This window comes from Octopus bimaculoides, chromosome 5, assembly GCF_046866305.1.
Source record: "Octopus bimaculoides isolate indiv1 chromosome 5, ASM4686630v1, whole genome shotgun sequence".
In the NCBI taxonomy this organism is placed as follows: domain Eukaryota; kingdom Metazoa; phylum Mollusca; class Cephalopoda; order Octopoda; family Octopodidae; genus Octopus; species Octopus bimaculoides.
The window spans coordinates 64,159,842-64,185,738 of record NC_142932.1 but is presented as its reverse complement, the minus strand read 5'-3'; the positions used below and the strand labels follow the sequence as shown (position 1 = coordinate 64,185,738).

At 38.2% G+C, this 25,897-nt stretch overlaps 1 protein-coding gene and 1 non-coding gene across 2 annotated transcripts in view; one reads left to right on the top strand and one right to left on the bottom strand.

Annotated features, from left to right (window-relative positions):
- Nucleotides 1-662: 662 nt before the first annotated feature.
- On the bottom strand, nucleotides 663-891 carry LOC128251328 (small nucleolar RNA U3). The gene has a single exon (XR_008267087.2). It is a non-coding gene; the product is annotated as a small nucleolar RNA U3 (small nucleolar RNA).
- A 12,372-nt stretch (nucleotides 892-13,263) lies between these two features.
- LOC106869597 (HORMA domain-containing protein 1) overlaps nucleotides 13,264-25,897 on the top strand; it is a 660,018-nt gene continuing 647,384 nt past the window's right edge. Inside the window, exon 1 of the mRNA XM_089352345.1 lies at nucleotides 13,264-13,429. The gene's annotated coding sequence lies outside the window, so the exon portion shown is untranslated. The remainder of the gene's footprint in view (nucleotides 13,430-25,897) is intronic.

Genomic DNA, 25,897 nt, shown 5'->3' with positions numbered 1-25,897 from the left:
GTCAAAGACGCTTTCGACCCCTCCCAGTCAAATGCTGGCAGAATTTTTATATGGAGGAGCTTGGTTCCAGTGCCACCTAGACCCCAGCAGATGGAATCCTCTATCCACTCAGGCTCTATTCTAGGCGGCAACCCGCAGACACAAGCCCTCGTTATTTTTTGTCCACAATATGTGGCAAAACAGTATTTCTTGGCCCTCAATGGGCCTGCTCGCAAATTTGTGAGCTTCACTCAGGGAGTCAAAAATAACCACATGGTTGCATATTTGACTCCCCTTGAGATATATTTAAAGTTTGTGTTACAGTTCTTCAATTCCTTTTCAATAGTGATTCGAGGGAAAGACAGTGACGCTATCCAACACCTTTGAAGAGGTTCGGAGTGTCACTGTTCTTTCCTCTAGTTCTTTCAACCACTGCTTGGGTAGGCACAATTCCCACTCCAATACAGTGTCTTCATTTTTGGATGCCATGTCAGTTAAAAAAGAGTTCAAAATAAATCGTTAAAACAGTTCAAGGAAAAAAAACATAATTTACAAAAATTAAAGAAAGATAGACAAAAAACTAATAAAAGAAGAGACAGAATAGAAATTAAATAGTTCAAAATAAAAAGTCACAGACACAGAATCCTAGTTCTTCAGTAAGGTACTCCAATTAGGTACACCAAACTCAGAAAGTATTGAGTCCCTCGTTAAGAAGTTATTAAACCTCTCAAGGATGATCCTCAATGGATTTCTTACATTTGTTACGGGCAGAGGAACAAATGTTAAAGAAAATCGTGTTTCACGCTCAGGACCCGATACGATCTCACATCATCGTGATGTTGTTGATCCGCTCATAGAATCGGATACCGTTGCGACACATACTTAAGAAATGATCCTTAAAAGTGAGCTACTTACCACACAGCCACTCCTGCACCCATATATATATATATATATATATATATATATATATATATATATCTGTAAAAATATGTGACACTTATTCAGTAGCCATGATAAAATTCCGTGTTTCGGTGCCAGGTTGTGAGCCCACACCATCTCTTTAGTTATCCGGCCAATTGAAAATTTTCAATTGGCTGGATAACTGAAGAGATATTGGCATGGGCTCCCACCCTGGCATCCGAAACTCGGAGTTTTATCATGGCTACTGAATAAGTGTCACATATTTTTACAGATAAATTCCTCTATTTGCATAATATCGAGGTCTCTTTCTTTCTTTTATTGTCCTTCCTATCAAATATATATATATATATATATATACTACACACACACACACACATATATATATATATATATATATATATATATCCATACTATCAATATATATGTGTGTGTGTATGTATATATATATATATATATATATATACTATCAATATATATTTGGGCAAGCGAAATCATGATGGCACCTGTGCCCAGCATCGCCTTTCTGGCACTTGTGCCCGCGGCATGTGTAAGGACTTTCGAGAGAGATCGTTGCCAGTGCCCCTGGACTGGCTCTTGTGCAGGTAGCACATAAGATGCACCATTTTGAGCGTGGCCGTTGCCAGTACCGCCTGACTGGCCTTCGTGCCGGTGGCACGTAAAGGCACCCACTGCACTCTCTGAGTGGTTGGTGTTGGGAGGGGCATCCAGCTGTAGAAACTCTACCAATTGGAAATATGCTGTGAGTGAGAAGACCCGGCAAGCCAAGTGAGACCTAAATCTAACGCCTCAGCCAGTCCACTTATGCGTAACTTCCTTCATTGGACACTAAATTCCACTCACGAAGACCTGTTGAGGCAAGTGAAATCAAAATCGAGTTAAATTCGATGACTGGCACCCATGCAAACATCGTCTCCTTCATTGGATACGAAACTCAGCTTGCGAAGACTTATTGGGGCAAGCGAAATTGTGATGGCACCAATGCCCAGCGTTGCCTTTCTGGCACTTGTGCACGCGGCATGTGTAAGGACTTTCGAGTGAGATCGTTGCCAGTGCCCCTGGACTGGCTCCTGTGTGGGACACACATAAAATACACCATTTTGAGCATGGCCGTTGACAGTACCGCCTGACTGGCCTTCGTGCCGGTGGCACATAAAAGCACCCACTACACTCTCTGAGTGGTTGGCGTTAGGTGGTGCATCCAGCTGTAGAAACTTTGCCAACTGGAAATATGCTGTGCGTAAGAAGACCCGGTAAGCCAAGTGAGACCTAAATCTAAGGCCTCAGCCAGTCCACTTATACGTACCTTCCTTCATTGGACACTAAACTCCACTTGCGAAGACCTGTTGAGGCAAGTGAAATCGTTAGGAATGGCATCCAGCTGTAGAAACACTGCCAAATCAGATTGGAGTCTGGTGTAACCATCCGGTTTCACCAGTCCTCAGTCAAATCGTCCAACCCATGCTAGCATGGAAAGCGGACGTTAAACGATGATGATGATGATGATGATGGATAAATATATATATATATATATGTTATATATAAATATATACTACATATATATATGTCTATATCTATCATTATATAACTTTGAATATATATGGATATATATATATATATATATACTAGCAGTATAGCCCGGCTTTGCCCGGGATTAAGTTGGGATTATTAAGCTAATCAAGTTCTTTATTTCAAACCAAACTAAGTAACATGACGTCAAATTTGGGCAGAATCAGTGTTGCAACTGGAGCGCATGGGTTGAGAGTTTGATCGGCAGAGGTGATCAGGTTACACATGCCATCCTTTTGAAAACACCACCGCCATCATCTAACCCCTCTTTGCTCATGGGTTAGGAACCCGGAGAACATTATTTTTCTTTGTGGTTGGGTCGTTGATGACCTCTTTCTAGCATATTGGCTGTCCACCTAGTGGTTATCCCTGATACACGTGTAATATTTTTTCTGAATTTTTAGATTTGTTATATGCTAGGCCACTTGGTTTTAAATCGAATTAATATTCAATTCATCATCCTATCTATATAAATATATATATATATATATATATTTATATGAGCAACACACACATACACACACACACGTATGTACACCAATTGCATACATAATTTTTGTACGCATACATGTTCGTATGTGTGTGTGTGTTGCCCGTATATCAACAAAACACACACACCTTGCCTTACATATATATACGGATAAATGATTTGAAATAAATATATTTTGGAAATGGCGATTTACAGTACAATACCTAGAAACGTGAAAATCAGACCACATGGGTTTGTTTACTTCAATTCGGCAGAGATAGAGAGAGCGCGTTCTCCCTCTCTATCTCTCTCCCTCCCTTACACACATTTATCTCTCTTTCTTTCTTTCTTTCTTTCTTTCTTTCTTTCTCTCTCTCTCCCTGTCTCACACACACAGCAACATTACACACACACACTTGCTGCTCTCTCACACTAACAAAACAACTTCACATACACACCACACTTTCTGTCTGGCATACTCACTATAAAAAGATAGTGTCTATTTCTTTTTGGTAACATGTGTTTTGTGTGTAATGTTGCTGTGTGTGTGTGTGAGAAAGAAAGAAAGAAAGAAAGAAAGAGAGATAACTGGCATGTGTATTTAAGGGAGGGAGAGATAGAGAGAGAGGGTATTTTTTTGTTTGATTGCTGCTTACCACACAGACGCTGGCAAAGAAATGTAACTCTCCTTCACCCTCCCTCTCCCAAACATACAATCTCTCTCTCTCTCTCTCTCTCTCTCTCTCTCTGTACTTCAGCGCATACGCACAGATTTGACTTCGCCATGTCAACAAACTTCAAAATTGGTAAAAGTTTATTGATTTTTACAGGTATACGCAGGTACCTCTGAGAGAGAAAGTTCACTAAAATGCACATAGGGTGATTCCGAATCTTCTCCTAAAATTAGAGCGACATGCGTGCTAATTTGTGGACGTGCATAAACCACATTCACGTACACACACACACACACACACAAACATCTTCTGTTTTATAGATATTGATATATATATATATATATATACACACATATATATATACACACATCATCATCATCCGTCCGCTTTCCTGCTAGCATGGGTTGGACGATTTGACTGAGGACTGGCGAACCAGATGGCTACGCCAGGCTCCAATCTGACTTGGCAGAGTTTCTACAGCTGGATGTCCTTCCTAATGCCAACCACTCTGAGAGTGTAGTGGGTGCTTTTACGTGCTTTTACGATGGATCACGTTATGGCTCTTATTCAAATTGATATATATATATATATATATATATATATATATATATATATATATATATATGTATGTATACATAAAAAGAGACCACGAAGTGGACTGTTAATGTGCTAGAAGAAGATCATATGTAATGTGCCTACTAAGACTGAATTGTTCTCAAAGGAAATTTAGCGAAGTAACAAAAACGTATGCGAGTAAGACAAGTGAAAATTACATAAATATATACCGTTATCTGTAAACTAGTTTCGAAATTAACATTTTCTTACCGAAAATATCTGTTTCTCATCAGAATAGACTACTAAATAAATATAATTCTCAGAATCGTATACTAGTTGTTCCCCACGAATGGAGCACGTGTACACGGTTCTGTTAATTATATTTATGGTAAGATTCAAAAGTCTTCGTTTTTGCACGCTAAATCTGGAAATGTCTCCACAGAAAATGTTTGTGCATCGAATATACCAACTTTGAGAACGTGGTTATGGTTAATTAAATTATAACAGTATGGCAAAAAATTGGATATTAATTAATATCCATTTAATACCAGGGAACAAGCACATTAAAAGAATCAAGGAGATTCAGAAAAATATCTGAGAACTCAAAGGATTATTGTATATGTATATATAAAAAGGAGACCATTAGGTGGACTGTTAATGTGCTAGAAGATCACATGTAATGTGTCTACTAAGACCGAATTGATCTCAAAGGAAATTTAGCGAAGTAACAAAAACGTATGCGGGTAAGACAAGTGAAAATTACATAAATATATACCGTTATCTGTAAACTATTTTCGAAATTAACATTTTCTTACCGAAAATATCTGTTTCTCATCAGAATAGACTACTAAATAAATATAATCAGCAAAGAACTATGTACAAGGAAACGTTCAGCAAAATGGTGTCCAATCCAATGGAACAAAGCAAATATATACAATGATACAGAAAGAGAGAAAATATGAATGCGATGTCTATAACAACATAAATCTATTCTCCGGAACAGTTACTGACGAAGCAAAGTTAAGAAATATAAATAGTCTGAGATATAGAACGTCTGACATGCAAACGTGATAACAACTGTCCAGGAAACTGGAAATCACAAGATACAAAAGTCAAAGTGCTCGAGATGCAATGTTGGCTGCTGAGACATGAGCAGTGCCAAAACTTTGCTTGCAAGGACAGTGAGTCGCTTGTAGTGGAAGAAAGTGTTGTTAGTCTGCAAGAACGGTGGGTCGCTTGCAGAGGCTGGAGGTGGTAGCATGCAGGAGCAATGAGAAAGCAACTAAAATCCTAGAATGTGGTGCATGTATGTATGAACATTGAAACAAGTTAACATGTAATATAAACAATATTCAAAAATATGTACATAGATAGGTAAGGTCCTGGAAAGGGAAGTGATATGCAAGGAAAAGTGAAAAAAACCCAGACAACTGAACTGCAATACAATGCACAGGCAAGAAAAAATTCCAGTCTTCAAGGCAGAGTTCAATATATAAGTAAATCCAAAACTGACTGGCCAAGGATCAAACAGGTCGATGTGTATGTGACGGAACCTGGTGTCTGGAAGTGTCCAAGAGGTGCTCTCACGTGACCAAGCAGTAATAGACCAAAGCATATTTGGCCAGAAAAAGCGGGCCGAGATAAGCTTTACTGTGGCCGCAATGCCAGTGTGTGACGAATGCAGTGCTTCAAAAACAGCATGATGGTGATTTTCAGGAACGAGGGGTCGTGGTGACCCGGTAGAAACATCGCAGAGAATAGTTCCTTCAGGAAAAGGCAGAGGCAGGTGTTCAAACTTACAGCAAGAAAACTGTGGTGAAGAGACGTCCAGAGAGTCCAAGGAGGGTTGGTGAGTAGCCATAGCAACCAAATCAATTGAAGCAGGAGACGACAATACACCAATAGGCAGGCAAGATAAGGCGTCGGCAGGAATATTGTCAGTGCCAGAGATGTGGTGAATGTCACTAGTGAACTGTGATATGTAGTCCAAATGCCTTGTTTCTCTAGGTGAGTACCAATCCGTTTTGGCAAAGAGAGCAAACGTTAGCGGCTTGTGGTCGGTGTAAATTGTGAAATCTCTACTTTCAAGAAGATAAGAGAAACGCTTCACCGCCAGGTAAATTGCTAAGAGTTCTTTACCAAACACACTGTATCTCAATTCGGCATTTTTCAGCTGGCGAGAGAAGAAGGCTAATGACTGGCTTCGCCTGTTGACGGATTGCTCTAAAACTGCGCAATAGCTGATGATGACGCATCAACAGTGAGTGTCAATTTTGCATCCGCAATAGGATGAGCGAGGAAGGATGCTTGAGCAAGGTCAGATTTGACAGATTCAAAAGCTTGGATGGACAGTGTGCGACTTAATGGGTCAGTTTTGCAATAGCCCGCAATATTTCGGAGGATTGCATGTCACCCAGAGCAGAAGAAAAACAAGCTAGTGAGGAAGACGACAGAAGGAATTGAGGCAAAGAAAAATTACTCGTCTTGATGAAAATAGGAAACGGAACGCGTGAGCGAGAGTCAACTAGATCATGTCTTTACTGTCTGACGTCCAAGCCAGAAAAGAGGAAGAGATGAGTCTCTGAACTTTAATGTTGCGTAATGCCTTCTATTCTCCAACTAATTAGGCAGCCACCGTCAGGGGAAGTAACTGTACCTACACCTTAAAATAAATTACATGTCTCAAGGAACCCCTGCATAAAAAAAAATATCTACTATATCTTTCTCATATTTTTCATCAGAGTTCATGTGGTAAAAATCATATATATATATATATATATATATATACATAGAAAAATGGGACAAGAACGCAAAACATCCAGACAGTGAGGTGATGCAAAAAAGGGACAACAAAACATCCAGACAGACGATACAAGGAAAACAAGAACAGGTCATTCAAAGTTTTCTTTCCTCAGTCGAGTTCCAGATTATCTTTGCAATTTTGACTGATTATACTCGAGATTGCTCCAATCTGGCCATCCCCAAGGAAAAACTAAGCTAAGAGCATTAAATTCCTTGGAAGAAAGCAGTGAATGTATGCGAAAACAAGGACGGAAAAAAATGGAGAAATGTTACACAAATACAAGTGTAAATAACAGGGCATAACAACAGGTGTCTTTTGACTAAGGACGAATTAAATTAAGCTTGTGTGTGTAGAAGTAAAGCCTTGCGGCAGGGACACAGGGTTTGACAGGCACAGGGAGGAATATAGATGTTGCACAGATGGTAGTCAAACCAAGAAAGAAAGGTCAGGCTTGGCCGAACACCGGTCACGTGGGGGGAGGGAAGAGATAGAGGTAGAGGGATAGATAAATTAAGAAGGGGCAAGAAAAAAATGAAAGTGACAGAGTGAAGTGAAAGAGGAGGGAAAGTAGCATGAAGAGAAGGCCAGGAAATGTGAGAGGGGAATGAAAGAATGAAGAGTGGAATGAACGAGGTAAGTGTGAAAGGGCTGATAGAAAGAAGGAATGAATGAAAGAATAGAAAGAACAATAGTCATACAAAATTTATATATACACACTTACATATAAGAGACCAAAGTGTACGTACGCCACTATACTTTTATATATAAAAAATACAAAACTGGGACAAGAATGCAAAACATCCAGACAGTGAGGTGATGCAAAAAAGGGACAACAAAACATCCAGACAGACGATACAAGGAAAACAAGAACAGGTCATTCAAAGTTTTCTTTCCTCAGTCGAGTTCCAGATTATCTTTGCAATTTTGACTGATTATACTCGAGATTGCTCCAATCTGGCCAGCCCCAAGGAAAAACTAAGCTAAGAGCATTAGATTCCTTGGAAGAAAGCAGTGAATGTATGCGAAAACAAGGACGGAAAAAAAATGGAGAAATGTTACACAAATACAAGTGCAAATAACAGGGCATAACAACAGGTGTCTTTTGACTAAGGACGAATTAAATTAAGCTTGTGTGTGTAGAAGTAAAGCCTTGCGGCAGGGACACAGGGTTTGACAGGCACAGGGAGGAATATAGATGTTGCACAGATGGTAGTCAAACCAAGAAAGAAAGGTCAGGCTTGGCCGAACACCGGTCACGTGGGGGGAGGGAAGAGAGAGAGGTAGAGGTAGAGGGATAGATAAATTAAGAATGGGCAAGAAAAAAATGAAAGGGACAGAGTGAAGTGAAAGAGGAGGGAAAGTAGCATGAAGAGAAGGCCAGGAAATGTGAGAGGGGAATGAAAGAATGAAGAGTGGAATGAACGAGGTAAGTGTGAAAGGGCTGATAGAAAGAAGGAAAGAATGAAAGAATAGAAAGAACAATAGTCATACAAAATTTATATATATATATACACACACTTACATATAAGAGACCAAAGTGTACGTACGCCACTATACTTTTATATATAAAAAATACAAAACTGGGACAAGAATGCAAAACATCCAGACAGTGAGGTGATACAAAAAAGGGACAACCAAACATTCAGACAGACGATACAAAGAAAACAAGGATGGGTCATTTGGAATTTTCTTTCTTCAGTCGAGTTCCAGATTATCTTTGCAATTTTGGTTGGTTATACTCGAGATTGCTCCAATCTGGCCAGCCCCAAGGAAAAACTAAGCTAAGAGCATTAGATTCTTTGGAAGAAAGTAGCGAGTGTTTAAGATACATACCGAGATGTCACAGTTAGCAATTCCTTTATTTCTTCTCACATCCTGGATGCTGCAGTCAGGGCGAGATCCACAGCTTCTGCAGCCGAGCGGAACAAAATTCTGAAATACCGCGATCTGTCGACCAACTACATTTTCTATCCTGTGGCATTCTAACTGCAAGATTCCTGTCTTCACTGGCAACTTGCCTTGCAGAGGTAACTGGTGAGGCTCGTGAGGGCACTTGGCTGTTCCAGCACATCACTCTTGTCATCACTTGCGGCAACGTTGCAAGCGTGCTGGCGTGCCTCAACAGCCATTAGAGAGGTTTCACAACGCCCCCAACTTTTCAATCCAAGGTGGTGAACTGTTTTGTTTTTTTCTTTCTCTTTTTTTACTTTTTAATTTTTTCAATTGTGTTCTGTTTTGTCGTCCAATTTTCTAATTTAATTTTGTAAAATGGTAAACACTGTGAAGGCAATAGGGGGTTCCTATAAGGTTGTTATCCACCCCTGATTGGAACTCTCCCGTATGACATGTACGCATGCTCAGTGACTTGCTTTAGCTTCCGCAGACGACTCACATACTGTACTAACCGGTTAATATGTTTCCAAAGAAATCATGCAAATACTGCTGTATATGCAGCCACTATAGAGGGAAGAATGTAGACGGCAAAGTTATTTCACTACATAGATATCCTGCAAACGTAGCTATTCGTCGTATTTGGCTTCAGAGATCGAGACTTCTGAGGAAAGACTTTGTTTACACTGCAAATAGCCAAATGTGTTCCCAGCATTTCGTCAATTTTAATGGACCATCGAAAGATCACCCCTTGCCATCCGTTTTTCCAAACAAAGTATTTAAAATATCAGTAAGTGCATGATCATATACGCAGTTAGTAGATGAGTGAAATGTCTCTTTGATTTATCTCCTCATTAACAGATTAGAACATGTTAAAATTCAAGAGAAACAAATTCGAGTGGTGTACGTTGGGCTAAACACGAATGTTTAATCTAATAATTGTTGTGTTGATGTACAGGTATTTTTAATAAAGAATTTTGCATTCAAATAATAAATACATTGAAATTGTTGTTAATGTTCTGAATGAATGTGGGAATTTCGAGTAAGCCTAGCTATGATATTTTTCTTTATATATATATATTTATTAATATGGGTAGAAATTGATATTAATCAATTAGAACCAGTGGTCTAGCATGTTAAAAAAAATCCGAAGATTAAAATTATATTACATACAAAAATAAGAGGAATGACCAGCAAAAGCGGACTCCCACATGCTAGAAATAGATGCCGATTCGGCATCTATTTCTAGCATATAGGAGTCCACCCCCGCTGGTCATTCCTCTTATTCTTGTATATATATATATATATATATATATATATATATATATATATATATATATATGTGTGTGTGTGTGTGTGTGTGTGTGTTTGTTTGATTAAATAATAAATTTACAGCATTGAATCTAATATTCCTCTAATTATTAGATTTTATAGTGTGACTGTCCCTACCTCTTCTACACCTCATCATGCTCATGGCCAAATCAGTGAATGGTTGTTGAAAGATATGCCCACGTAAAACCGTATTTAACTTATTTGCAGAATACGTCAGACTTATCATCCGATGAATTTACTTTGTTGACATTCTTCATCCACAGAATTTTTATACCTTTCAACCTTTCAATCAAGTCCGCCTTTCGGTACTACTAAAGCAGCGCAGACCCGAACGCGCAGTCGCGCGTCCGCGCTAGCTAGTCGTGAGTGGTCGATCCTAACCCTAACCCTAACCCTAAACACGTATTCATTTGCACACTCGGGTTAGGGATGGGGTTAGGGTTAGGGTTAGGGATAGGGTTAGGGTTAGGGACAGGGTTAGGGTTAGGGTTAGGGATAGGGTTAGGGTTAGGATCGACCACTCAAGACTAGCTAGCGCGGCTGCGCGTTCGGGTCCGCTCTGCTTTAGTAGTACCCGCCTTTCTTCCAGTAATATACTGTCCATATAATCTTAAATATTTCTTTAACTCAGGCACAGTAAGTACTTCGATAGCTGAATCACCGAGCTGCTTTATATCCATGATAAGACGTAAAACAATGGCGTGGATAGTCTGCGGAAGTTGAATTGTCTACATGGAGTGCCGCCTAGCCAAGGGAGATAACCTACTTATAGGAAAGCCCTATAAAGTACATCTCTCTCTCTCTCTCTCTCTATATATATATATATATAAAGGAGGCCACTAGGTGGACTACTAATGTGCTAGAAGAAGATCACATGTCATGTGTCTACTAAGACCGAATAATTCTCAAAGGGAATTCAGCGAAGCAACAAAAACATAAATCGGGCAAGACCAGTGAAAATTACACAAAAAAAATATAATTATCTGTAGACATATGTTTCGAAATCAATATTTTTTTACCGAAAATATCTGTTTCTCATCAGTACAGACCGTTGGATAAATACAATTTAGAGAATCGCACACTAAGTTGTACGCCACAAGGAAAGCACGTGTGTACGGTTCTAATAATATTCTACGGTAAGATTCAAAAGTCTTGGTTCTTGCGCGCTAAATCTGGAAATATCTCTGCAGAAAAAAGTTCCACATCGAATATACTAACTCTGAGAATTTGGTTATGGTTAATTAAATTAAACAATAGGGTAAAAAATTGGATATTAATTAATATTAATGTAATACCAGGTAATAAGCACATTAAAAGAATCAGCGAGAATCAGAAAAAATATTGTATTTTTTCTGTGTAATTTTCACTGGTCTTGCCTGATTTACGTTTTTGTTGCTTCGCTGAATTCCCTTTGAGAATTATTCGGTCTAAGTAGACACATGACATGTGATCTTCTAGCACATTAGTAGTCCACCTAGTGGCCTCCTCTCTCTATATTTTTATATATACATATACAATAATCCTTTGAGATCTCAGATATTTTTTCTGATTCTCCCTGATTCTTTTAATGTGCTTGTTACCTGGTATTAAATTAATATTAATTATTATCCAAATTTTTACCCTATTGTTTAATTTATATATATATATATATATCTTATTATATTTTTTTGATAACATAATAGGTTAGATAGGATGCTGTATGTATTACAATAACAATAATATGTTGTGCATGTATAGTAATATTATGATCATGAAATTAGCATTAGCCTATCCCACTGTTTCTCGCGGAACCCCCAGGAACCTTTTGCAGAACCCCGGTTGAGAAACGTTGGCGTAAGGTGTTTCAGTCTGTACATGCATGCATTGTCAATAAATGACTATTACTTGTCTTACCTGAATTGAATAAAAAGGTTTCTTTTCACCTATGTGCAGTGTCGTAAATTGTGTATAAGTCATGTGCTACCAGTTAATTTCTGATTTAAAATATTTTTGCTTCATTACTTTAATTGTTTCTAGTATTTAAATAGAATGTGACTTTTTCCAGTAACTATTTCTGTGAGTTTTCTTCGGAACATCATATCAGATTTGGGTCTGATCGAAACTCGTTTTTGAAACTGGTAAAAAGAAAGAAAAATGTCATAAATAACAGTGACAAACGAAATATATACCGCCGATAGTTGTTGTTGACAAACAACGGCAGTAATTTTATTCAAAGGAAAAGATTCCAAAATAGGCAATCGCGAAAACGTTAAAACAAAACGAAAATACTTCCACAAACAAAATAAACTGAATTTTTAAAAAAAATAACTGATAACTGAATTGATTAAACTATATACACGTGTATCTCAAATGTAAATATATCAGAAATAACAGTGACAAAGTAAATTTACATCGCCAGAACGTCCTCTACCTTTACACACATATAAATTCTATTTTCTACAGGCACGAGGCCTGAAATTTTGTAGTGAGGAGGCTAGTCAATTACATTAATTCCAGTCATCAACTGGTACTTATTTTTAATCCCCCTAAAGGATGAAAGGCAAAGTTGATCGCAGTGGCGTTCGAATACAGAACGTAGAGCAAGAAGAAATGTCGCTAAGCATTTTGACCGGCTCGATAACGTTTTTGCCACCTTGCCACTTGCATACAAATATGAATTCGTATCATTTAATAATGTATACAGTATTTAAAATAAAAGATACTCATATTTCTTTCCATAAAGGCACAAATTAGGCAGATTTATATAACGTGTCTTGTGTCTCCAAGCAATCCAGATGTAAATTCTTATGTACAATCAGAATTGTTTTAAAAGAGTTTATCGTCTTTAAGCAAATGTAAAGTTTTACTTTCATTTGTGTTTAAATTCAATAGTTGTGATTTTTTTTTTTCATCTCAGAAGTATTTTCAATATTCGCAAACCATTACAACAGCATTCTGATTTATCTCTAATTTTAAAAAAAGAAATTGCTTTTTAAATAAATATCTTAAGCTTCAAATATTCATGTTTAGCAGTAATTCTGGAGAATAAAAAATATATATAAATTTCAGAATATAAAAAATTAGAGGAAAAGGTGTGTGTGTGTGTGTGTGTGTTCATATCACGTGATTAAAGTTAACGTCTGCTTTGTTGAATCTCTTTTCTGTATGTTACGCGTGTGTCTAAACGTTAGTGAATAAGATTGACTTACACGAAGCGCTCCACGAGAAGAAAAACTGACTGTAAGTTTTGGTCTGATGTATATTTTAAAAGTTAATGAAAATAATTATAATTTTAGGGTTCTCTAATTTTGATTTTACTTTTGATTCGTTCAGATTCCGCCTAGTTCGACTTTGCCTTTCATCCTTTTGGAGTCGATAAAATAAATATCAATCGAGTACTGGGGTCGATATAATAGACTAGACCCCTCCCGTAATATTTAGTTAGGACCTTGTGCTATAGTAGAATTATTATTATTGCTCGAAGTGGGGCTAATGCAATTTCGCACCTCTCCTTGAAAAATGCATTTTTTTGAAAAGTTTTTTTCTTTCAGATTCCTACGTTTTAGATGTCGGAGATAACGAATATGCAAAAAAAAAAAAAAAAAGACCCCCCCCCCCAACCATCACCACTACTCCTCCGTTTCATTTAAAATTTTGAACTTTTTCAAAATTTTTTCCCCCTGTGATGACAGATTTCAGATATGCAAGAAACTACGTTTTGAAACTTTTAAATTCAATAAGCATATAGATAGGTGTATAAATAGATAGATATGAATGCTCTTCCTGGGGCTAAAAACAACAAACAGATAGGGATAAATAGACAAATAAATAAATAGATGAAAAAGTTCAAAATTTAAAATTGGGGAGGGGGTGAAATTTGAGCCTCTTATTAAACTTTATAACATTACTTTTTAAATATTGTTTGTTTCTCATAAAATGGTGTGTATTTAATTTACATTATATTATTATTTAAGGCAAACACAAGTAAAACGCAAATTCTTTTCACTTGAATGTTTTTGTCTGTATTTAATTTCGATTTGCATATGTTCGTCAATTCGCTACGGTGTCTTTAAAGTAAACAAAATCAAAAATTTTAATTTGTGGGGAGGGGTGAAATAAAAAAACAACTTTTTTTTGCATTTTCTTAAATCTCCGACATCTAAAACGTAGGAACCCGAAAAATCTTTTTTAAAAAAATGCATTTTTCAAGGAGAAGTGCGAAACTGCATTAGCCCCCCTCGAAGCAACGTATTCCTTACATTAAAATAATTTGTTCCGATTTGAAAACTTGTACTTAACATTTCACGACTAGGACCCAACTGTATTTTGCAGTGAAAGATATCATTATGAACTAAAGCGTTTAACCCGGTGACAAAAAAAAAAAAATTAGTCTAATAGGTGTAAAACAACTTGCTGGGAACGACTATGAAGAAAAAAATGCGCGCTCGCGAACGGGGTGGGTAGGGAGAAGGCTTGGAACATTCACATCGTGAATGTTCCGAGACGCCTCACCGGAGCCAAAATACAAAAGAAAAATGGTGTAATAGATGTAAAACGACTTGCTCTGAACGAATATAAAAAAAAAATGCGCGCTCGCGAAAGGCGGGGTGGGGAGAGGACTCGGAACATCCACATCGTCACACATCGTCAGTCCATAGCCTCTAAGCTATAGTGTTTGACCCGAGCTCTAAAACAAAAAAAAATTAGTGTAATAGGTGTAAAACAACTTGCTGTGAACGAATATGAAGAAAAAAATGCGCGCTCGCGAACGGCTGGGGTGGGGAGAGTACGGATAATACTAGTAAGACGTTAAGTTATTTCCCTTATATTTTTATTTACTATTTTTACCTCCCTAAATTGGAAGATTACCATATATATGTGTGTGTGTGTGTGTATATATATATATAGGTTTAGATTTAGATTCAAAATTGAATATGGTACTTATGTTTAGGCACCAGAATATAGTATGGTATGGTATTATACAAAAACCATTCCAAAAACGAGGTGATCAAAATAAGCAACACAGATTTTAAAGATGATTGCAGTACGCACGTTTCATGCTACTCCATTTATTTAAGTAATGCGAGCATTACATTAAATGCAATATGTAGAGCAATCTTCAGCTGCACGAAAATGCAGAAAATTACAGTAGAATAGACATATTATAATTGTGGCAACATTTCAAATCCAAGTGGGAAGAATACATAAAAATCCATCTTGACATAGCCAAGGCTATCAGGCTAGTAATTGGTTCTAGGCAGAAATTCTAACTGTCTCTGATTTTATTGTCTCTTATCTAGTAGTTATAGTATAAGGGACAATCACTTCTAAGGAAAGGGAAGGTGTAAGCATTATGCATGGACATGGCTATAAAGGATATGGTTATAAAGGTTTCTCTGGTCAGAGTGGCAACACTAATATAGGTTGGGTTTTTTTTACTACTATCAAAATGTTGAGGAATTAAACCCTAAGCATATAGGTCAAACAGGGCTTTTTCTTTAGTCTGAATAGAGCATCAGTATTGTTTTACAGATATCAATATTAGTTTAAACAATATTTTAATAATAAGAAGTATGTTAATAATAATAAAATGTAATGTAATTAGTTTATACAAAAATCATGAAGTAATGTCAGTATTGAATTCAGAGGCTATAGATAAGGTGTAAAGTCTAAGGATATTATGTATATTGGGCTCAGGAAAACTATTTTGAATTATTTTTAAAATGATTTTAAAATTTAAGCTGATATATATAATAATACTATTTTGAAGACACATAAAAGGTAAGCTTTATTTTTATAATGTGAAGAAGAATTAGTATAGGATTTATATAGTTTATAATAATGGGTTTATTAAGGTTCAAGGGACAAAAAAAGAAAAAGTATATTAGGAATTAACAAGGACATCCAATACAGAAACATTATAATTGATTAATAGTTTCATTAGTCATGAATTTGTTTTAAGACTAACGTGGGCTAATTAAAGAATATTAATTGAATAAGGATTAGATTTATTTTGGACATAAGGATTAGATTTATTTAAGTTAAAAATACAAAATAAACAAGACACTATCGTTGCAAGCCCTGAAATAATGTAATAATAATAATGAACCTTTTAAAGTCAAGCATTAAATAAAATAAATAAAACTTAAATTAGGGGAACTAATTAAAAACCATTTAGAACTTATGAAAATTTCCTATTCTTATAAGCTATATTGGGTTAAGATATATATTAAGAACTAACAGCATTAGCAGAAGTGGTGTGAAAAAATATCTTCTATGGAGTAAAGTTGAAATCTTATCATAAGTAGATTATATGTTAAGGTGAAAGATCAGGAATATATGTTATAAAGGTTCAATTTCCAATTTAAAATATGTGCTAATTAATAGCCCTAGATGACCATGGTAGAAGTTAAAATACTATATTTTGATAATTTTAACTACTTTTTAAAAAATTTAAAAGTGCGAGTAGAGCAGTGTACACACGATACCCTAAGGTCTAATCTATTATTGATTAGATTAGGATTATTTGTAAGTTTAAAAATTTCATATATTTCCATAGAACATAATTCACATCCATATCTACTATTTCTATAAGGTTGAGCTTTTCTTATAATTTCCCATTTAAGGCTAAAATTAATACCATTATCTTTTAACTTCCAAATTTTACTTGCTAATGTCGTACTATTTGCCTTATCTTATGTCTTAGTCTAAAAGAAGACCTATGGTTATATATTCTCTGTTTCACATTAATACTACATCCTATGTAAATATAATTCTCGGTTATTGTACTAATAATGCATCTGTGCACTACGTTACGGGTGCAACAATTTCCGGATCTTTTTTAAAACGGGGGCCACATTTTTCATTAACGAAACACTTTGAAACTTGGAACACTGGTAGAATGTGTCATATAAAACATCTTTTTCTCTTAGTCTTCTTAAAAAAAAAAGAAATCCATAAATTATTCCATGTTAAAGTTGTCGTATTTCTGTAATTTCAACCAATCACTGACGTCCATTCAGCCGATATACATTAAGTGCCGACTACATAAACAAACGATTCTGAAACAATTAACCCTAACTCTAACCCTAACCCTAAGGTTAGGGTTAAAGCAAATTTAAAATGAAAAAAGCAAATTTAAAATGAAAAAAGCAAATAAAACGAAGGTATGGAGATTAAATACGCTTTACATCGCTTAATGAGCCAAAGGAGTAAATGTAAACAACTGAATACTTGTCAGTGATTGGTTGAAATTATCGAAATAAGACAATTTTTTACATGAAATAAATTCGAATACAAAAATATTTTTCTGTTCTATAACACAAAATAGATAAGTATACGAAGTTTGAAAGTCTTTCCGTACCAAAAACACTACGTAAAACATTAATGAAAAATGTGGCCCCCGTTTTAAAAAAGATCCCAATTTCCTAATAAGGGACAATGGGACTTATTTCTGAAGTTGCACCTAGTGGTGCTATCAACCCCACCTATATTATTTCTAATATCTCTATTATTATTATTACAATTATTTACACTAATATTATTTATCAATTCCTCAATTCTACTATTAGGTATATATTGATAATTTTCATCATTATTTAACTCGTTTCCTGATGTGCTATCAGTTAGAATTATTCCTCCAACATTAGGCATATTGATATTATATGAACTAGGTCCCTGATTCCTATTATTTTCATTGGAGTTGAGCCTATCATCAACTTCAGTTAAAACCTCAACATCATTACTGCTGCATTCTATTTGTTGGTTAAAATTATGGTTGGCAGGACTAAGCATATTATTATTATCCTCATAATTTCTATTGCCATTGTTATTTTCACTTCTATTTATATAATTATTAGCAGTATTATTATTGGTATTTGTTAGATTATTATTTGTATTCATATAACCATATCCACTTCATTTATTCTAGCTGACCTAATGTTCTTTTTGTTTAACCTAGCTATGATTGTACCTACATTAGGAAGGGTAGAGTAAGAAATTTGGACTGCATGACAAGAAAAAATTCTATATCTGTGGGAAGAAGGGAAATTTTTTTGTAAAATATTCATAAATTTTTTGTAAATATTTGTGAATATTGCACAGTTGAAAGGGATATTTAACCAGATAGAGTTTTTATTTTTTCTCTTAAATTTATTGTGTGGGTGAGTATGGGGTATACTTTGATTACTATTACTTCCCAGAACAATATTATTATTATGATTGGTAGTTCTTTTTGTTGTGGGACACTTTTTATTTATATCATTACTTTCGCCATTACTATCTACTAACACTAGTGTCCAATGAAGGAAGGTACGCATAAGTGGACTGGCTGAGGCCTTAGATTTAGGTCTCACTTGGCTTGCCTGGTCTTCTCACGCACAGCATATTTCCAAAGGTCTCGGTCAGAAGTCATCATCTCGGTGAGGCCCAATGTTCGAAGGTCGTGCCTCACCACCTCATCCCAGGTCTTCCTGGGCCTACCTCTTCCACAGGTTCCCTTAAATGCTAAGGTGTGGCACTTTTTCACGTAGCTATCCTCATCCATTCTCACTACATGACCATACCAGCGCAACCGTCTCTCTTGCACACCACAACTGATGCTTCATAACTTCAACTTTTCTCTCAAGGTACTGACACTCTGTCCAGTATGCACACTGACATTACACATCCATCGGAGGATACTGGCTTCATTCCTTGCGAGCCTACGCATGTCCTCAGCAGTCACGGCCTATGTTTCACTGCCATGAAGCATGGCTGTTCGTACACATGCATCATACAATCTGCCTTTTACTCTGAGAGAGAGACCCTTTGTCGCCAGCAGAGGTAAGAGCTCTCTGAACTTTGCCCAGGCTATTCTAATTCTAGCAGCTATGCTTTCAGTGCACCCACCCCCACTACTAATCTGGTCACCAAGATAGTGGAAGCTATCAACCACTTCTAGTTTTTCTCCCTGGTATGTGGCAGAAGTTGTTTTCTGCACATTCACAGTGTTTATAGCTCCTGAGCATCTGCTACAAACGAAAACTAACTTCCTAGTTAACCTTCCTTTGATATTGCTGCACCTCTTATGTGTCCATAGCTTGCACTGGGTGCATCTTATAGAGTTACTACCCACACCTTTTCTACAGATCGAGCAGGGCCATCTACCTGAAGGGGTTTGTGTTTTGTCTGCCTTCATACTTATTAGGACTTTGGTTTTAGCTAGTTTGACTCTAAGGCCCTTCGATTCTAGTCCTTGCTTCCACACCTGAAACTTCTCCTCTAGTTCTGATAGTGACTCAGCAATTAGTGCAAGGTCATCAGCATAGAGGAGCTCCCAGTGGCATCCTGTCTTGAATTCCTGTATTATTGCCTGGAGGATTATGATAAATAGGAGGGAACTGAGGACACAACCTTGGTGGACCCCTACCTCTACCCGGAATTCTTCACTGTACTCATTGCCAACCCTCACCTTACTGACAGCGTCTCTGTACATGACTCGCACAGCTCTCACTAACCATTCTTCTATCCCTAGTTTCCTCATTGACCACCAGATGAGAGATCGGGGGACCCTGTTGAAGGCTTTCTCCATGTCAACGAAAGCCAGGTACAGAGGTTTATCCTTGGCTAGGTATTTCTCCTGAAGCTGTCTTACCAGAAATATAGCATCAGTGGTGCTTTTCCCAGGTACGAACCCAAACTGCATCTCATCTAAACTGACTCGCTCCGTAAGTAGTTGAGCTATGACCCTCTCTGTGACTTTCATTACCTGATCTAAAAACTTGATACCTCTGTAATTATTTGTATCTAAAGCGTCACCTTTACCTTTGTAGCAGTTGACTATGGTGCTGCTACACCAGTCATTTGGTATGACTCCTTCGTGTATTACCTGGTTCGTAATACGGGTGACTAGGCTATAGCCGACACTGCCAGATATTTTGAGCATCTCTGCAGTGATTCCTGATGGGCAGGGGGCCTTCCCTGTCTTCATACTCTTAATTGCTTTATCTACCATGGTACTGTCAACTCGGATATCTGGTCCCTGTGTTGCGTCGACATTCGGCAGACTCTCTTTCTCCCATTCATTCTCTTTATTGAGCAATCTTTCATAGTGGCGTCTCCAAACCACTTTTTTTGCAGCCTCATTTAGTGCAAGCGTACCATCATCCATGCGAACACATTTCTCTCCCACGACATTACGATTCTCTCTCACACACTGTCTTGCAACACGAAATACCTCAAGTCTTTGGTCCTCACGGCGCTGAACATTGGCAAACTTTTTCCTATCTTCTTCCCCTCTGGCTAAATAAACCTGTCGCCTAGCTTCCCTTCTGGCCGTCCGATACAATTCCCTGCTACCACCATTTTTCCAGTCTTTCCAAGCCTGTTTCTTTTTTCTAATAGCCCTGTCAACAACATTGTTCCACCACCACATTATTTTCGGTCGAGAAGGGACCTTGCACCAACCACAGATCTCGTCGGTGGCCCTCAGCAGGTTGTCTCGTAGAAACGTCAAGTTGTCCTCTACATTGTGTGAAGCTACATCCCCCTCTATTTTGTCGAAGGCTTTGAGTAATAAGTCTCTAAATCTCTGTCTATTCACAGGATCTTTGAGCTTCCAGACCCTTCTCCTCCAAGCTGGTCGTCTTCTGGGCAGCCACTTAGCCCTGATCATGAAGTCACTAACTACTAGTCTATGTTGTGGGGTACATTCTTCGCCTGGGAATGTTTTGGCATTTCTAAGCAGCCAACTTTCCCTTTTCCTGGCGAGGATGTAGTCAATTTTATATATATATAATGTATATATATATGTATATATATATATATATGTGTGCGTGTTTATATATATATATATATGTGTGTGTATGTGTATATATATATATGTTACATATATGTATATATATATATATACTCTTTTACTCTCTTACTTGTTTCAGTCATTTGACTGCGGCCATGCTGGAGCACTGACTTTAGTCGAGCAAATCGACCCCAGGACTTCTTCTTCGTAAGCCTAGTACTTATTCTATCGGTCTCTTTTTGCCAAACCGCTAAGTTACGGGGATGTAAACACACAAGATCGGTTGTCAAGCGATGGTGGGGGGACAAACACAGACACAAACACACATACATATATATATATATATACGACAGGCTTCTTTCAGTTTCCGTCTACCAAATCCACTCACAAGGCATTGGTCGGCCCAAGGCTATAGTAGAAGACACTTGCCCAAGGTGCCACGCAGTGGGACTGAACCCGGAACCATGTGGTTGGTAAGCAAGCTACTTACCACACAACTACTCCTGTGCCTATATATATGTGTGTGTTCTTGATATTCTTTCAGAGCAAGTTGTTTTACATCTATCACACTATTTTTCTTTTGTTTCTTGGCTCCAGTGAGGCATCTCGAAACATTCACGATGTGAATGTTTCGAGTCCCCCCCCCCCCCCGCCCGTTCGCGAGCGCACATTTTTTTCTTCATATTCATTGCCAGCAAGTTGTTTTACACCTATTAGACTTTTTTTTTTTTTTTGTCACCAGGTCAAACGCTTTAGTTTGACCGACCTGGTCTTTCCTTGTTAGTAATTTGAGAAAAAAAAAATTTGATTTTGTCTGAAACACCCACCCATTCACACACGTATATGAAACAAGTCTTAACAAAAATAATGCACACTACATTTGTGTCATGTACTGAATATTAAATTTGAAAGTATACGTCTACTAAACAAAAGTAGTTTCAGCTTTTGGTAGAAGCCTAACAAATTTAAGACAAGGGGATAGCCAATCACATGCTCAACTGGTTTTTATCGACCCCGAAAGGCTAAGTGAGTGATTACTGCATTAGACTTCAATTTTAATGTGTGATGGTAAGCCTGAAATATTTAGTGTATTTCAGTACTCTGTAGTGAATTCTGAAAAGGTGGGGGGATGCTATTTTAATTTTTTCTAGCTTTTTAGAGAATCCATGAAAAGTTGTGGTTAGGGTCACAAAACAACGATATAAACTTTTTTTGCGATTTCGATTTTGGCAACCCACCAAAATAGGAGTAAATACTAATTTAATCAATTTAAAACCACATAATATACGTAAATATATAGTATTTTAGCTAAGCATGAGTTTTTTAATACGCTGAATTAAAAAATAGCATTAATTTTGCAATTTGATTTTCCAAGATGGCGGCCAAAATACAATTTTTTAAAGAATATCATGTGATATCATCATCATCATCATCATCATCATCGTTTGGAGCATACTGGCTTCATTCCTTGCGAGCCTACGCATGTCCTCAGCAGTCACGGCCCATGTTCCACTGCCATGAAGCATAGCTGTTCGTACACATGCGTCATACAATCTGCCTTTTACTCTGAGAGAGAGACCCTTTGTCGCCAGCAGAGGTAAGAGCTCTCTGAACTTTGCCCAGGCTATTCTAATTCTAGCAGCTACGCTTTCAGCGCACCCACCTCCACTGCTAATTTGGTCACCGAGATAGCGGAAGCTATCAACCACTTCTAGTTTTTCTCCCTGGAGTGTGGCAGAAGTTGTTTTCTGCACATTTCCAGTATTTATAGCTCCAGAACATCTGCTGCAAACAAAAACCAACTTCCTAGTTAACCTTCCTTTGATATTGCTGCACCTCTTATGTGTCCATAGCTTGCACTGGGTGCATCTTATAGAGTTACTTCCCACTCCTTTTCTACAGATCGAGCAGGGCCATCTACCTGAAGGGGTTTGTGTTTTGTCTGCCTTCCTACTTATGAGGACTTTGGTTTTAGCTAGGTTGACTCTAAGGCCCTTCGATTCTAGTCCTTGCTTCCATACCTGAAACTTCTCCTCTAATTGTGATAGTGACTCAGCAATTAGTGCAAGGTCATCAGCATAGAGGAGCTCCCAGTGGCATCCTGTCTTGAATTCCTGTATTATTGCCTGGAGGACTATGATAAATAGGAGGGAACTGAGGACAGAACCTTGGTGGACCCCTACCTCTACCCGGAATTCTTCACTGTACTCATTGCCAACCCTCACCTTACTGACAGAGTTTCTGTACATGGCTCGCACAGCTCTCACTAACCATTTCTTCTATCCTTAGTTTCCTCATTGACCACCAGATGAGAGATCGGGGGACCCTGTCAAAGACTTTCTCCATATCAACGAAAGCCAGGAACAGAGGTTTATCCTTGGCTAGGTATTTCTCCTGAAGCTGTCTTACCAGAAATATAGCGTCATTGGTGCTTTTCCCAGGCACAAACCCAAACTGCATCTCATCTAAGCTGACTCGCTCCCTAAGCAGTTGAGCTATGAACCTCTCCGTGACTTTCATTACCTGATCTAAAAGCTTGATACCTCTGTAATTATTTGTATCTAAAGTGTCACCTTTACCTTTGTAGCAGTTGATTATGGTGCTGCTACACCAGTCATTAGGTATGACTCCTTCGTGTATCACCCGGCTCGCAACACGGGTGACTAGGCTATAGCCGACACTGCCAGATATTTTGAGCATCTCTGCAGTGATTCCTGATGGGCCAGGGGCCCTCCCTGTCTTCATACTCCCAACTGCTTTATCTACCATGGTACTGTCAACTCGGATATCTGGTCCCTCTGTTGCGTCAACATACGGCAGACTCTCTTTCTCCCATTCATTCTCTTTATTAAGCAACCTATCGTAGTGGCTTCTCCAGACCTCTTTCTTTGCAGCCTCATTTAGAGCAAGCATACCATCATCCATGCGAACACATTTCTCTCTTACTACATCACTATTCTCTCTCCTACACTGTCTTGCGACACAAAATACCTCAAGTCTTTGGTCCTCACAGCGCAGAACATTGGCAAATCTTTTCTTATCTGCCTCCCCTCTGGCTAAATAAACCTGTCGCCTAGCTTCCCTTCTGGCAGATTGGTACAATTCCCTGCTACCACCGTTCTTCCAGTCCTTCCAAGCCCGTTTCTTTTGTCTAATAGCCCTGTCTACCTCCTTGTTCCACCACCACGTTATTTTGGGTCGAGAAGGGACCTTGCACCAACCACAGATCTCGTCGGTGGCCCTCAGCAGGTTGTCTGGTAGAAACGTCCAGTTGTCAACTACATTGTGTGAAGCTACATCCCCCTTTATTTCGTCAAAGGCTTCGAGTAATAGGTCTCTAAATCTCTGTCCATTTGCAGGATCTTTGAGCTTCCATACCCTTCTCCTCCAAGCTGGTCGTCTTCTGGGCAGCCACTTAGCTCTGATCCTAAAGTCACTAACTACTAGTCTATGTTGTGGGGTACATTCTTCGCCTGGGAATGTTTTGGCATTTCTGAGCAGCTGTCTTTCCCTTTTCCTGGCGAGGATGTAGTCAATTTGGCTTGTGTGCCTGCCAGAATGGTAGGTGACTAGGTGACTGGCAGGTTTCCTGAAGTTAGTATTGCAGATCATAAGGTCATTTGCATCACAGAACTCCAGCAGCTTGGTTCCCTCCTCATTGCGGGAACCAAAACCATAGCCTCCATGTATGCCATAGAAGCCCCCTGAATGTTGTCCAACATGTCCATTGAAGTCTCCAGCCACAAAGAGAAGGTCCCTGTCATTCGTCGATGAGGTAGTCTGCAGAAGGGTGTCATAAAATTGGTCTTTCTGTCCGTCGGGTAGCCTGGGCTGAGGGGCATAGGCTGAGATAATGGTTGCTAAACCATGGTGTAGGACTAATCTAATCTTAAGTATTCAATCGCATACTCTAACCCCCTCGATTACCTTATCCACCCATTTCTCTGCAAGAAGTATACCCACGCCGCCGACCCCGTCTGTGTTTCCTGCCCAGAAAATCTTGTACCTGTGTTCTTTGCCTGTGAGGAGCTTAGCGGAACAACCTCTCCACCTTACTTCTTGGAAGCAGCAGATATCGACACGTCTCCGTTCAAGCATCTCAACAATCTCACCAGATCTACCTTTCAGTGTGCCGACGTTAAGAGTGCCAACCCTGAGGGTGTGGGGGTTATGGACTCGTAAAACCTTGGGACGGAGAACGGCGTCATGTACCTGAAAAGAAAGCTCGCATTTTGCAGAGAACATAACAATCAGTAGCATTCCCTTCAGCCAGCATCCACTATACTATCGTATTATGCACCATATGATCTCTACCTTACATAGGGGGATAAAACCAAAGTGGGGGTGGGAAATCTTTAGAAGTGTTCATGGGGGACAGTCATGGTACTGGTGAGGAAGATAAGAACCTCCGATACTGGTGTAGAAGATAGGAACTTCCGGTACTGGAGTACAAGATAGGAACTTCCGGTACTGGTGGAGGGGGTGGGAGGGCGGGTGCACCAAACTTGCGCTGGGCAGGAGTTAATCGAAGGGGAGGGAGAAGATATATATATATATATATATATATATATATAGAGAGAGAGAGAGAGAGAGAGAGAGAGATGTACATAGTGAAATAAATATCGGGAGAGACACAGACAGATTAAAACAGAGAGGGAGTGAAATTGAATGAGAAAGATTAAAAGAGAGAGAGGGGGGTTATTCAAAGCATGAGGAGTTTTAGGGATTTCTATCGTTTGTTCACAGTAAATATATAGAATGGTGGCCAGCTACTTCTAAGACAAGTTTTAGCTTTAAAGTGACTGTGCGAGGAAATATGTTTTTGAGGTCATAGAACACGAATTTGATGTGAAATAAACAGTTTAATAACAAATAATTAAGTAATTTAATTTTACGAAAGAAAACATTTCCTGAGTTCTGTAATTTATATG